The sequence below is a fragment of the Patiria miniata genome, unplaced genomic scaffold, assembly GCF_015706575.1.
Source record: "Patiria miniata isolate m_02_andy unplaced genomic scaffold, ASM1570657v1 HiC_scaffold_8, whole genome shotgun sequence".
Lineage (NCBI taxonomy): Eukaryota > Metazoa > Echinodermata > Asteroidea > Valvatida > Asterinidae > Patiria > Patiria miniata.
The window spans coordinates 11,350,629-11,365,147 of NW_024037075.1; the positions used below are offsets into that span (position 1 = coordinate 11,350,629).

General features: G+C 40.4%; 1 long non-coding RNA gene across 1 annotated transcript in view; it reads right to left on the minus strand.

Moving 5' to 3' along the window:
- The window catches only part of LOC119719171, a 37,236-nt gene that overhangs the window by 3,238 nt on the left and 19,479 nt on the right, over window positions 1-14,519 (minus strand). Inside the window, exon 3 of the long non-coding RNA XR_005269885.1 lies at window positions 1,403-1,569. This is a non-coding gene — a long non-coding RNA (uncharacterized LOC119719171). The remainder of the gene's footprint in view (window positions 1-1,402; window positions 1,570-14,519) is intronic.

Genomic DNA, 14,519 nt, shown 5'->3' on the forward strand with positions numbered 1-14,519 from the left:
GTTTTATTACGAACGGATATTTATGATTATTAAGTCCGGGAAGTTGCTGCCCTGGGAATTAAAGGGGCTCACCGGTTTAGAGCTCTCCATGTTCTAAATCTGCTGTAGGACCCTACCGGTGAAAAGATCCAGAGAGTGCCAGGGACTCCTTTTAAAGGTGTCCAGGATTTACAAGCCAAACCCGGAACAGCCTCCAAAACAAAACCAAAAACTCTGCACCTGTGTGTCATCAAACAGTGTCAAACGATTGCCTTGAACGCGCGCGCATGACATCCAATCAGAAGTCGTCTTTTAATAGACCATCGGCAACTTGGTATACAGTCTTGTATAGCCATCAAGTATTAATCACTCATGGAACTTTCGGAATAAAAAAAAATGAGTCATGCCTTGGCCCAGACTTCAGGAAAGGGATTTACTTCTTTCCCCTTACTGGATATTTATGTGGCTGCCTGCGTTAAAAATAGGAGGGAGTGGCATCCATGGGGATAAAAATAAAACATGGGCTGACTGAGGGTTAGCAGAAGTGACAGCGGACTTCCGTGAATTCGTCATGCTGGTGAATTTAGCGTGTTTACAATAATACGTGACAACCATCTTGGTCGTGTCCCCTGACGTATTGAGATACTCTGCTGATCTAAACCACAGCATGATGTCATGCATATACGACACACTAGAAAAGTTCTGTTAAATGTACAAAATGATTCAACGTGTAACACTTACCATCTGGTAACACAATGTCCATTCCTCTCCGAGTGAACCTCAGCAAAAAGGTGATGCAGATTAAGTTGCTGCAACTTGCAACAACTTGTTAAAGCGGTAATACACCTATTTGAACATGGTTTATTCAAAGGGGCATTTGGATGTACTATAGCAAATTGGACTTCTTCAGTCGAAGGCACTCCCACACTGTACTTGCAATTCGACAAGACAATTTAAAAATAAGTTAAAAGATTACATTGGACAATCCTAATTGCGCACTCGGTGGTAATAAGTGCGACATAAGGCGCCTAAATTCTCGGCATCGCCTTGGTTAACGAGCAACAGCAGGTTCCGTCAGCCGAATGTCAAGTGTGACTTGTAGGGGCAGAGCCGCCTCATAAACCCGCTGGAGATTTCCCTGAGTGCGACCCATTGACCTAGAAGTGCGGGGCCGCAAATAGGGACTGAGGACATCAGTCTATTTCCAGACTTCTGTACAAAAGTGACAAGAACACAAGTCTGAAAAAGCCCCGAAAGCAGCTGCTGAAAGCACTCCAACTTTGGTTCGGAATTCTCACCATTGCGTGAAATGTAACCGTTTTACGAATCTCCGCACCTTAACGCGCAGATTTCAATTAATCCCCAGCAAACCACATCTTTATTTTAGTATCAGAATGGCAACACGTACATGTATGTTACTTACCGTTATTGAACACTCAACCGAACGGTATTAATGCACCTTAGTCTGCATATTATGAGGTTATCACACAATCCTGGGTGAATCACTTCAAAGGGAAGCCTTATATCAGCAATTCAGAGGTCTTGGGTTCACATCTCATCCGTCAGGATCCGCTTTATCAAACGAATTCCCTAGAAAACAAGAACACAAGTGCTGAATTAACCTTGCACAATTTGTTTCGTCACTGTGCTCGATAATTACTCAGATGTCCTCCACAGCTAATATCAGGCTGTAGTCTGAAAACATATTTATTCCTCTGGTTTTGCAGACGGGATAATTCCCCAGTTATCCCCAACAAGGCAGGCCAAGCTAATGAACGCATTGGACCCCGCCTGGCTGGAACTCAAGAAAAGCCCAAGACTGTTTAATTCGAATTTCCGTCAGCCCAGGAGAGGACCACTTGTATACTCAAGAGCCTTCCACTGCAAATTATTCAAATGACGAATTCAGGGATAGTCAGCAGGGTTTTCCTTCAGATCCTGATGGCTTTGGTACCCGGGGGAAGTTCCCCCCAAGCCACCTTTGACCTACTTGGATTCTCGGGTTGGCTGCCGGGTAATTGGTTGCTCTACCGGTGAACCAGGGATAACGTTGGTTCCCGCTAGTTCTGCTTCCACAGGGGGTGATCTATTTACATGACCTCTGACCCTGACTAGGGTCAGGTACCAGCGATTTCGTTTGTTTTCAAATTGTGGAGAAATTGAAACAGACACTATTGGGGTAATGGGAAAAAACACTGAAAAGGGATCGGACTCGGAAAGATTTCAAACCTCACCCTTGGTGAGTCGTTGACCTCAAAATTGTTTTGTTGACGCCTGCGGGCGCTATTTATACAGAAATGGCTTAATGATTTGCAAGTTTACATAAATATGATGAAACGGTGAGAGAATGATATTCTAGAAGCAAAACTATATTCGTTTACTACTAAAATAAGTGAAAATACATGTAGTTAAAAAACGACATTTTTGAAAGGTATCTCAACTGCATTATTCCTGTTGTATGTTGAACTGGATTTATTTGAGAAGAAATCGAAAGTCCCCCTTTTTTGGTTTACAAATGTCTTCCTATTGCCTAATGTACTTCGTGTCAACGCAACATAAGGTGCTGCACATCAATTGAAATTCCGATGACAGACTGTAGTGGCTCCCTGAGTCCACGGGGAATATTACACGAATGTACTGCATGATCGAATCGGTGTGCTGGAAGCATGTTCAATTCGGTGAATTGACGTTGACCAGAAAAAAAAAATGGGTCGCACGATAACAACAAACATGTACTTTCATCAAGTTAACAGGTGTCAGGGACAAAACAATTGGTATTGATGACACAGGAGGGCGCCAGTGTGACCTTTGACAAACGTTGTTCGTCATCATTCCGAAGAGGGCGCTATACGTATGCTAAAATCCTAAAAAGGGTCGTTGCATGTGTGGGACTTCGAGGTTGTAAAACGTAGTTTCTCTTGCTTGTGCCTTTCTGGATTAGAATTACTTCAAAAGTCTGGAATTTTCATACAGCGAACATAAACCAAGATATCAAATATGACTGATGGAGCAGCATTAAATGAGGAAAATTGTATTTCGTTCAAACACAATTTGCATGGATATATACATGTATTATCCAAAATGCCGAAGTGTGCTAACATTTGGAAATGATTTGTTAAGGTAAGAGTAACAGGTGAAATGTAAGACCACGAAGATTCTGTCTATTACAACGGCGCAGCCCCCGAAAATCCAATCGCTACATAAAGACGACGTTTCCTCAGCAGTAATTCATTCTCCTATCCAACAAACCAATGTGCCTGACCAGATGGGAAAACCATGCTCTCCAAACACGCCTTCTGAAATTGACACAGACATCTTCTGACAGCTCAAGTTCACTGTCATAAAGGGGCTTATGGCATCGTCGAACAATAATTAGTTTAGCTGTGTTAGGACAAAATTGAGTCCTTCAATGAGATTATCAAAACGCGCGCCAATTTTGACAAAAGTACGCGTTCCCCGGCCGTCAGAAGTTGCACGCGGGCTGCGCTGTGCATTTGATCCGGCTAATATAACGCTGGTAGTAGGACTCGCAAACGAATGAAAGAAATCGATTGCATGTGAATAAAAAAAATCGGACGAGATGTAATCCTTGCCCAAGGGCGAAGTTCCTCGTCCGGTTTGCCGTGGAAGTCGGTGAGAGTTGGCGAGGATTAGCCGGGCTTATTTCTTGTTTTTTCCCCGGGTTGAGTGAGGACTGTGAGATTGGAGGTGCTGTTGCTTATGTCGGAGTCGTCAAGGTTCAGGCCTATATGTTATAACATCAGATTTCACTCCTATTTCTTCATTTAGTTATAGGACGCTGGAATTTTATTCAACCGATTGTGTGCTTTAACATAGTATTAGTTATGGGGTTATTTTTCTGTTTATTGCAAATTAAATATCGGCCAAGCTATGGAAATTTCTGTTTGATAGTTGCATGAAAATGCAGAGCGAAATACGACCGGTGATCTGTTAAAGGTACTGGTTGGAAATACAAGCTACACTATATGAATAGAAGGTTGTTTTATTATGTTTTGCACATGGCATACCTGCAAGAAAACACAGTGCTATCATTAAACAATCATCAGTAAAATATATATATCAAGGTTACATTAAGATATCGATAGCATTTCACTGGAAAATGTTCCTTAAATAGTAAGGAACGGCAGACTTTTAGGTAATGCGATATCCTAAAACTATCCATCAATGAAGCTCGGAGGAGGAGGAGAACATCATGTTCCCCAAATGGAAAATGGCGCCAAGTCATTCATACGTAATGTGTTTTCCTTCTGCAAGAATGTGCCTTTAGCATGACAAACTGCCAAGACGTACCACATCAACGTGTGGACTGTCGTTGTCTGTTAATTTACTTCATGTGCCTGCAGATTGTACCGATGGTGTTATGTGACGACAAAATCAGCAGTAAGAGCCGTCCGAATGGCCCTACAGGCGACACATTGTGGTAACGCTATGGCGCTTTTCACTTCGATAAATCAACAACGGCATCTAACGCTGGCGACTTTCTGCTACGGCAGAAGAAAACTGCCTTTATCTTCTGACCTCTGTTACTGTTTACTGCGCGGAAATTGCGCTTTTTGGGGATGTCACTACAAGAGGAGAAGTTCACTAAAGACGCGGAAATTGTCTTGTCAGAGGCTGCTTTAACATTTGTCACGAGAGATGCTAGAAATAATAGATGAATACAATCGGTGATGAAGCATGCCATATTGAAAACAACAAAATATTGATTTACCATTTTAGAATGTGTATTGTGTTATTTCAATGCATTTTTGTTTATTTGACGTACACGCTTACGCGGGAACGTTGTATTATTATTAATGTTCAATCTGAAGAAGCAAAAACATGCACGATCGTTTAGGAATTTATGTAATGGCAATGACCGCCATTAAAGGAGTGTTAAAATGAAACCTAGAGGTTAAAACAGGTAGGTTTGTAAATAATTGTAAAGGGGAGATTATTTCCAATCGTGAAATACTTTGAACGATGACCACACAAAGTGCTTCAAATCAAATAGTTTGTTCTTGTTTTATTACTATTAGGAAAGAATTTTCCTATGAAACGAATCATTTAAAGAATGTCGGTAGCATACCCTTCGGGTACAAATGCCGCAAAAGCTTTCGACAAATTGAATCCGCTCTACTGTATGAAATGCATGCAAATTTTAATAACCAAAATAGACCCCGGCTTGCGAAAGATATAAACTGTCAACTTCGGAACCCTATAAATGCAATTCACCAAGACTCCTAATTTAATTTCAGAATAATAAATGGACAAGAATAACTTTAACGCTTATCTGAACTGATATAGGAGAGCCTTTTACGAAGCACTCTATTCCGGAATTTTAAGTGAAATGCTGGTCAGTACATGTGTATGCAAACCAATCGAACAGTTATCAAATTCACTATGCTCGACCAAGATTTTGTTTTGACATGAATTGTACACGGGACAATCTCGAGGTTGTCAAACAAGAACGGTGCTAGGGGCTGTACATGTTTATTACGGGCAGGCACGAATGTGATAAAAATGATTACGTTCCAAATATATAAAGACGTAAATCTTTAACACAATTTTTTTTATTAAGGTCAAGTAGGCAGGTGTGCATATACGCTACACTGCGGCTATAGCATCTTATAATTACATTACCTTTCTTTTTTATTTTAGGTCGTACGTCAATAGGCGTAAATTCCCCCCCCCCCCCATGTAAATGACATCAACTTTGAAAGGTTCTTATCGTTTGGTGGAAAAACAGGCTTCAGGACCACTACACTAATAAAAAGGTTATTACCATCTCTGAGCATTGTATAAAATAACTTTGTTAGCTTACACATGACGTATTCGCCAACATATACTTTTTATTCGACAGTTGCCTGATTTCACAAAATTTATGGTATTCAACTAACTTTAAAAGAGGGTTTAGGGGTGCACACCGGTAAATAGGCCTAAATCCATCCGCCGAGCTCATGAATATAAGTCATACCCTCAAAATATTCTATATTAGAGAGTTCTGAGAGCCATAAAATCGGGGAATTGAAGAGATATGGCAATGATATGGCAATGAACCTCTGGCCCGGACTTGGGGCTTTCAATTCTGAGAATTTTGGATGCAATTGGGCTGGAAAGTGGCGCTATTTTGCCACGTTGTGGAGGGATCGTTTTCCAGGATGGCTACTTGTCCGCTTTGGGGAAAATAGGGGTCGTCTTTTTGGGTGAGAATTTTTCGAAAAGTCAATGGTCAACCCACCAAAAAATGAAAAGAAAAGGAAAGATGACATGTTGATCATTATATTTCTGTGCAGCTTAAATACCTGTGAGAGTTCTTAGTATTTTTAAAAGAATTTTGAAGTATGGGCATTTAGCAATGGTGTCTATGGGAATTACAGGGTTGCACCCATAGGCCACGTTCCAGTGCAGTGCGCCATTTGAACAGGTTTCTTCCACAGTGAAGAACCAACAAAATATCCGATAACTTGACCTATGGGATTAGTTGACTGCATCAGTGCAGATTTCAAGAGAGGTTTGCAACTTTAATCGCAAAATGAAAGTTCGCGAGACTAAGAAATGTGGCGTCGGTGGCTCCTACCACGAGACGCCTCCGTTGCGCTTACATCAGACATTGCCAATATATGACCCATAGATCTTATATTATGTATCCCTCGAACAATAATGGGCTGGAATAGATAATGGACGAGATGACAAGGTTGTGGAAGAAGTAATACGTGTCCAGGCATAGTCCTGATCATTTTGTAGCGGGTATATCTAGAGTACATGCCACTGCGTGAGAGATGTTGTATATGAGCTGCTTAATGCGAAGTTGTGAGCCATGTTCTCTTTGCCATTTGTAGGTCTTTCATACCAAATCGATACATGCACTTTACACTATGCAGTGTATTGACTTTTTAACCGTGGTTTTGTGCGCTCTGATTCTATGCAAACATGAGGGCAAAACCTGTTTTATTTGCAGCTGAAATATGTGAGCGATTGTTTTTTTTTTCAAATCTTTTAATCTTGCATCAAACGAACTCGTTTAAAAATAAAGGGTACTGTACTGTGTGGTTTATAGTTAATCAAACAAACAATAACAACATTCATTTCAATTACATTACGGCCGATCAGATTCGCTCTGATGACCTTTTTGATAGTGCATGTTCCTTTTTCACGCGACTTTGGTGAGCGCAGCCTTCGACGAGTCGAGAAACAAAATGACATTGCGACGCACGATTTTCCCGTAACATTTTCTAAAGGAAATAAACAAGATACTCAAAAGTCGTATTCGAATAATGTCATGACCTCTGTTTTCAGCAGAGCAAAATGAAACGCCAAAGTACACGGGGACAAAAACGGGACGGATTTTCGTCACGTTCGTTAAATCCTCCGTCGTCATCGCCCTCTCAGACGGGCTGGCCGTCGGCTGAGGGGGCCAAGAAGGAGTCACAGATGAAGATAAAGAGACAAGAGATGTCATCGCGAGGGGAAGGAGGGGGGAGAGATTCGTGCTTGGCCTGATGGTCGTGGAAATAGGATTAAGGAATGCGAGATGCACAAGCCTAATGACTCTATCACTACTGGTTGGTGGTGGTAGTACGTGGTACATTGCAAACAGGTTGTCGAATTTTTTTTAGTTTCTTTACGTATGTTCCAGAGATGTACAGTATACGTACATTTTCGTACGTACATATGAGGTACTGTCTAATTGAAAGAGGGCTTTGAATATCTCAACTTTATTACAGAGGGCACTATTCACAATGAGGGCGCTATTTAAAAAAAAAAGACATGGCGCCATTCATACAAAAAAAGTCTAGTGAATTACCGTACAGCTCGAAATATACAGGTGTTAATTGCTTGTCGACTGATTATTTTTGGCTGTCAACGATTGGTATACAAGGCTGATTTTGTTTATTTTAAAGTCACGGCATGCTGCACCTTTGCAAATTGCTTTGGGCCCAAACGTATCATATCTGATGAATGTATATATAACCGCCTCGGTTTACTTGCACGCAAACCAAACGCGATACGTCACCATTGGCCGGGTGTTCATAACGTGTGTACAGTATACCCATGTCACTGCTGCAGGGACCTTGGCCACAAATTTCGAGGAGACTTGAAAATAATTAAGTAATCATCCTTTTTGTTTGATTACACATTAACAAACATATGTTACATACTTTAGCGAGTAAGTAAGGCATTAGAAGTGCGATGTAACTTTTGAATCTGTATTGGCCTATTCGAAACATTACAGGTACCAAGCTTAGGTTCTCTGACAGTGATAGCTTTGAGCCATGTTGAAATTTCCACAGCAATGTTAAGTTGAAGACGAGAAAAACATGAAATCTGCCAGCTGGAGGGTTCAAAATGTTAATGAATTGCCTGGCAGTATATAGAGATAGTAGCATCTTATATAGTCCTGCATGTCTTCTTCCATAATACATGTAATTGATGTTGGAAATGATACAATGCAGACATCCGCGCGCTGTCAGACTGAGCGTAAACACCGATCGGGTTGGGTAATATACCGCGTGTTGCATTCAGCTCACGGATCGAGCGCTACCAAACGTGCCTCGAACCGTGTACGCAGCTTCCCTAAGGAGGCTGATAACACGGTTACGATCCGGAGGATTTTGAGTTTATTCGAAGACAATCTCCCGCTTGTGGGTACTGGGTAGAACCAAATACTGCTGACTCCATTAAACTTGCATTAGCCCTTAGGTCAAAATTTCTAAACTATTCTTTACATACCTCATGAGGCCATATTACCCATACAAAAAAGGACAGTAATACTCAATATCAGGACACGGCACCTTTGATAGATAAAAGGGCCATTTTTTCAGGCAATTCAAAAATATTTACCGCCCGTTATAGTCTTATATAGCGAACTTGTTGTGAGGACTCGTTGGTCTTGTTGAATATAACTTTGAGCAATATAACTAATAGAAGTACTGGTGAAACTTGGGGTTTAATTGAGTGGTTTTCTTTTTCAAGTAAAAAAATTAATGGACGGGTATAGCACACTTCTACCACGAGAGATTTTGGCTATAGTAGCTTATAATAAACATGAGTACATGGATGTAAACAATTCAATTTACGAAATAACGATTGAAGTTACAATTGTTCGTGGCTTCTGTAAATGGTCCATCTGGTGTTTAAAAACAGAAGCCTTGCCTTCAGGAAACTATTCGGGAACAATCAAGCTTTTTGTATCTTTCGCTTTCATTCAAGTTAATTATCGATAGCTCTATAAGCGAAAAAAAAGCATTGCATTGACCGTTTTTAATCAAGCTTGTAGCACCTGAATAATGTTGAGGCGCACATGCATTCTTCACCATATGGTCAATATATTACCTGAATCTTATTACAGTTGTCTGTTCGTCGTAAGAAATTAAATGTATTTAGAAGGTCCTGATTACTGTGCAGCCTTGGTGATCTGTCTTCATTCGTAAACATGTGTTTCTTGAGAAATGCAAGGCGGGATAATAGGAAATCCAGCAACCATACGGTTAATTAAATTGAGACGATAACCATACAAAGGACTCTCCAACATCAAGCAAAAGTGCAATATGTTCGGTTATAATTTAATTTGCACATTAAAGCATATCTCTCGTCGCCAGTTAGGCAATATCATTTGATGGGAATTATGCCAATTGCAATTTGGATGAGCGATGATATGGTTCGAATTTTTGTTTTTTTTGTATAAAACACAATTGCTTCCAATAAAATAACGAAAGAAACTGAGTAATGCCGTCCGTCGAAATGCCAAAACTGTCTTTATTTAGTATACCGATAATGTACACGTTTTTCTTGTAGCATTATCTACTGCGGGTGAGTAAGTTTCGAATCTGAGCCAGTAGGGAGTTGAACCGTTTAAAGAAATTAAGATATTTCAACCAAACACCGATAACAACTTGAAATGAGTTAAAGGGAATATACAACATTTGCAAACATCGAAACATAAAACTACCAAGTTTTTACGAAATACTTTACTAGGATGCTGGTAAATGACAGTTTAAAGCATACTGTAAAATTATGGCACCTGGTGTGAAGTCATTTTCAAAAAATAGTTATTTGTATACATTTCCAACGGTGGTCGGCCGACCACCGTTGGAAAAACCTAACTATTTTTCAACTACTGATCCAAATTTACCATATTTTCAGTCCAAATTTTGTTTGCTATTGGTTACATGTTCATGAACGGGTGCAGGCAGGCTAGACTGGTTCCCTCACCTTACAATTTTCCGGCATCTATAAATATTGATCAATTTCATCTTTAGTGGAGTCAGGGAACCAGACTGCTTGAACATTTATGTTTTTCTTGGTTTTCCAGCATTTTCGAACACACAACTTCAAACACTAGTGTAACAATATTTGATCTATTATACTAACCCCTCAAATAGTTCATTTCTGAAAATAATAGCAAAAGCCAAAGATGTACATTCCCTTTAAACTTTTCTGACATTTTGTTCGGCTCCTAATGGTAAAGAAGTTTTTAATTTCCAGATGTTAGTTTTGTCACTACAACCACCAGAGTTCCTATAGCGTGACCTTCAGTGCAACAAAGCGCACCAAATTGCCAAGTAGTAGTTCTCCTTCTAACTGCAATTTAATTACATTCAAATTACATGTCATTAAAATACTCCTCCCGCAATAGACATGTATGCATTTTACATTAGGACGCTGAGTGCAAACAGCTCTCCCTAGGGGTTTGGGCTTCGGGTGCTTCAATACTTTACAAAATTCATCTGTTAAGGAAGAGTTTAATTATACATGTACACACCGGCAAGGTTATTTATTTTATCGTTTAATGAGTTTCACAATTTCGGTTCTGCCATCCATAAGACTATTTTTTCAAGAACCCTTTGGATTGATATCGTATATGATTAATGAGTGTCAGTAGGGTTTGGCAGTGTATAATTATCTCCATATAAATTGTAAGGCTTTAAAACGTGAGTCTAAATCTAATGCGCATTAAACTTATTACAATTTGACATTGAAGATCGACGCCAAGAAAATAATTGTGAAGGAGGTATAACATGAGTAGTTACAAAATCATATTTTTCACATTCTACTTCGTGAAATTAGAATATTACTTTAAGGATGATGCAGAATGAAGATAATTATTCATGAACGTTGTCCTTCGAGTCGTCATGTTATTCAACATTGTTTGAAGACGCTATCCTGCTGCTTTTGAGGAAATATTTCGAAACAAATTTCAAAGAGCAGGAGTCACGAAGATGGAAAAAAAATTACTTGTAAGATCGTCTTTATTATCGTTGATTGCACGATACTTCATTGTTAATGTCATCACTTACCATCTTAGTGATATTATCAATATTGGCAAGTCCTTTGCTCATGAAAAAAAATAAAGATTACAGGCCTAAGTAGATCCATTTTTTTTTACAAAAGAAATGTTATGCTTTCGTAATAGCCGAAAAGAGTAGAATTTAATTCGTCCAGGATACGAACTCTCATGTGGCTTTAATCTTCAGTCTTCAGCGAGAGCCAAACATGATGATGAATTGTTGGGTCGAGAACTGACGAGAGGCTGATGCAGTGAAATACTAGCCAATATCAACTGTGGGCTGGGGCCTATGGGAACACGGTGGAGGAATAAAATGCCACCTCTCTTCACAACTCGCGGGAATAACCACGCGGACAAATGCCTGCATTTCAAATTCTATAAGGTTGGCCTCATAGCTTAATTGCTTTGATGAAATTACCGTCCTGTAATTATAAATGGCATATGGCATAATGGGCACGGCTACTGGTGTAGCCACGGGGGGTGGGGCTGGGGGCCGGAGCACGTGCCCCCACAAAGTTTCTGTGCCCCCCCCCCCACCAAAATACTGATAATGCCACTTCCCCAACAAAAAAGGGGTTTTTGTAAGTTGTATTTTTTCAGTTAGGCAAAGGCTTACTGGGTAAAATTTCTTATGTCAATGGATATAGCGAGGCATGGGGCCCAACTGGAAAAAAAAAACTGCAATAGGCCGTTTGCGATATGTGCCCCCTATGATATTCTGATGTCCCCCTCCCGTGCCCCCCCCCCCCCCCTACAAAAAATCCTAGCTATGAAATTGATGAAATTACCGTCCTGTAATTATAAATGGCATATGGCATAATGGGCACGGCTCACTGGCGTAGCCACGGGGGGTGGGGTGGGGGCTGGGGGAGGCACGTGCCCCCACAATTTTTCTTGCCCCCCCCCCCACCAAAATACTGATAATGCCACTTCCTCAACCAAAAGGGTTTTTGTAAGTTGTATTTTTCAGTTAGCCAAAGGCTTACTGTGTACGATTTCGTATGTCAATGGATATAGCGAGGCATTATGGGGCCCAACTGGAAAGAAAATGCAATAGAAAGTTTGCGATATGTGCCCCCTATGCTATTCTAATGACCCCCTCCCGTGTTCCCCCGCCCCCCCCCCCCGCAAAAAATCCTAGCTACCCCACTAGCACGGCTCAAATTTGCACTTATCCATGCAATTTCCTTAACAGATTAATATGCAGGCAATGAAATTCAGTTGATTGGTGGGGGAAAAACAGAATTTGAATGTTATGACTAAGAGGAATACAATTAATTAGGCTGAAAACAGTTACGACTATTGCAGACAACAGTAACATTCAGGTGCAATCTTCTGGTTGACAACTGATGCAAAACACGATCTTGTTTAATACACCGCACGCGCACACAGGAAACATGTTCTCCCATTGCGAACATTCTATTTCATGTTCTGAGAATATCAGTTCACGCCGAGACTGATTTTGAAATAGGGCGTGTAAAATAACGAAACCCAAGAAAAGCTAAATGTGACTGTTACATTCGCCAAACAGAAACTAGCAACAAAACTCGATCGCAGTCTCTCACCGTTAACAATGGTGTTGAAGGTCGCAGGAATGTCGTGGGTTTATTTGAATATTTCATCGAAGGAATTCAGATCCGAGAAGGATTTATGTTGTATTTAGGTCAAGCATGTATACACAAAAATCGCTTTAGTATTTGCATTCTGGAGTCCCTCGTGGCAAAGACAAACATTTGCCGGTCGTTGCTGTTTTCGACATCTCTTTGCAGGAATTTAGGCCATGGTTGCTCACACGTAACCTTAAAGACTATTTCACTCGCATTAGCGAACCAATAAAGTTCCAAGTTTTCTGTTACATAAAAGGAACGATTCCCCTTTTTCTACTTCATCATCAAGTTACACCAGTGAGTGTTCCTTAAAAAGTTTCGATTATTTTTTTTTCTTCTTTCTAGTTTTGTTTTAAGGCATGAAATGCGAGCATCTAAAAACTTCCAACGATAAACACATTAAGCATCGCACTGTTTTTCCTCAGACAGTTCGTGCCTCCCTCGCAAATTTCAGGGGGGAAAAATCAGAAGAAGCAAAGGGCAAAAGGGAAGGAAACGAGACGGTTGCAGTTGTTTGACTATAGCCGGACATCGATTAAAAGCGTCTTATAGACTCCTGCTCCACCATTCCATGGACTTATTTGCCAGCCTGATGTTGTTTCTCTTTTCCTCTGGGGACAAGACATGGGAGTAAAAAGCTAAGTGTCCGGGAGTTGGGAATCAAATATTGGATTTATGGCATTTTAGTCGGGGCAAACGTACAAGTGAAAACAAAAGTGAATGATTTATTCCCATTTTTTTCCCGAAAGGTCTGGTCGGCACAATTGCGAGTAAATATCAGTTGTGACGTCCAAAAACCTTTCTCGAAATGTTAACAAGTTTATGGTTGACATTTTTGTCTATTGTATCCGTCCGTTGGAAAAGAGGCTTTGATAAAAGGAAGATAAATTTATGGCTATTATAAATACAATATATAAAGAAGAACAAAGCCAACTTTCTCGTCAATTGTCAGTAACGAAATGTGGTGTTTTTTTAAATAGAAAGCGCCATCATGACGGGTAGTATCTTCAAACAAACTCACCGAAGGAATATTCTAACAGCTTTGAATCAATGCTCTCGCCTATAATGACACCACTTTACTCACTGTGAATTACCATAAATTGCTACAAATAAGGGAATTTGCTATTTTAAAAAGTGGCGATAAAAAGGTAGAAGTTGGAGTACCGAAGAAAAATATGTGCCCTTATTAATAAGGTCTTCCAAAAAGTATTCTGAAAACACTACTAATTTAATTGGTTACTTCTCCTCCGTCAGCTGCTTTTTTTTAGTATATCACTGCATCGCGGTATCCCTTTTTTATATCTACATATGAGATGTTCACTTCTACCCTATCTTGCACCCAGCATCAATGATCAAAATTGAACACTGCTTGCGAAGTCAATGACCGGGCAACGGAGTGTGTCGTACGGGGCGGGATTGATGCGCAAAGGTACCGTACGGGAGGGTATTTGCGGAAGGATATAGGCACGGTGGCTAAGGCTTTACGTGATTGTTTCCGTACGGAAATCATTCCGGACAGATCGCATTATAGAGTCGCTGAGGGATTTACGCGGACGAGGAGTTTGTGCGTTGCCACACTCTCGGTTAGATTATTGCTCAAGAGAGGATTGCACAAGGGACCAGAATTTCGTACCGGGATTGCA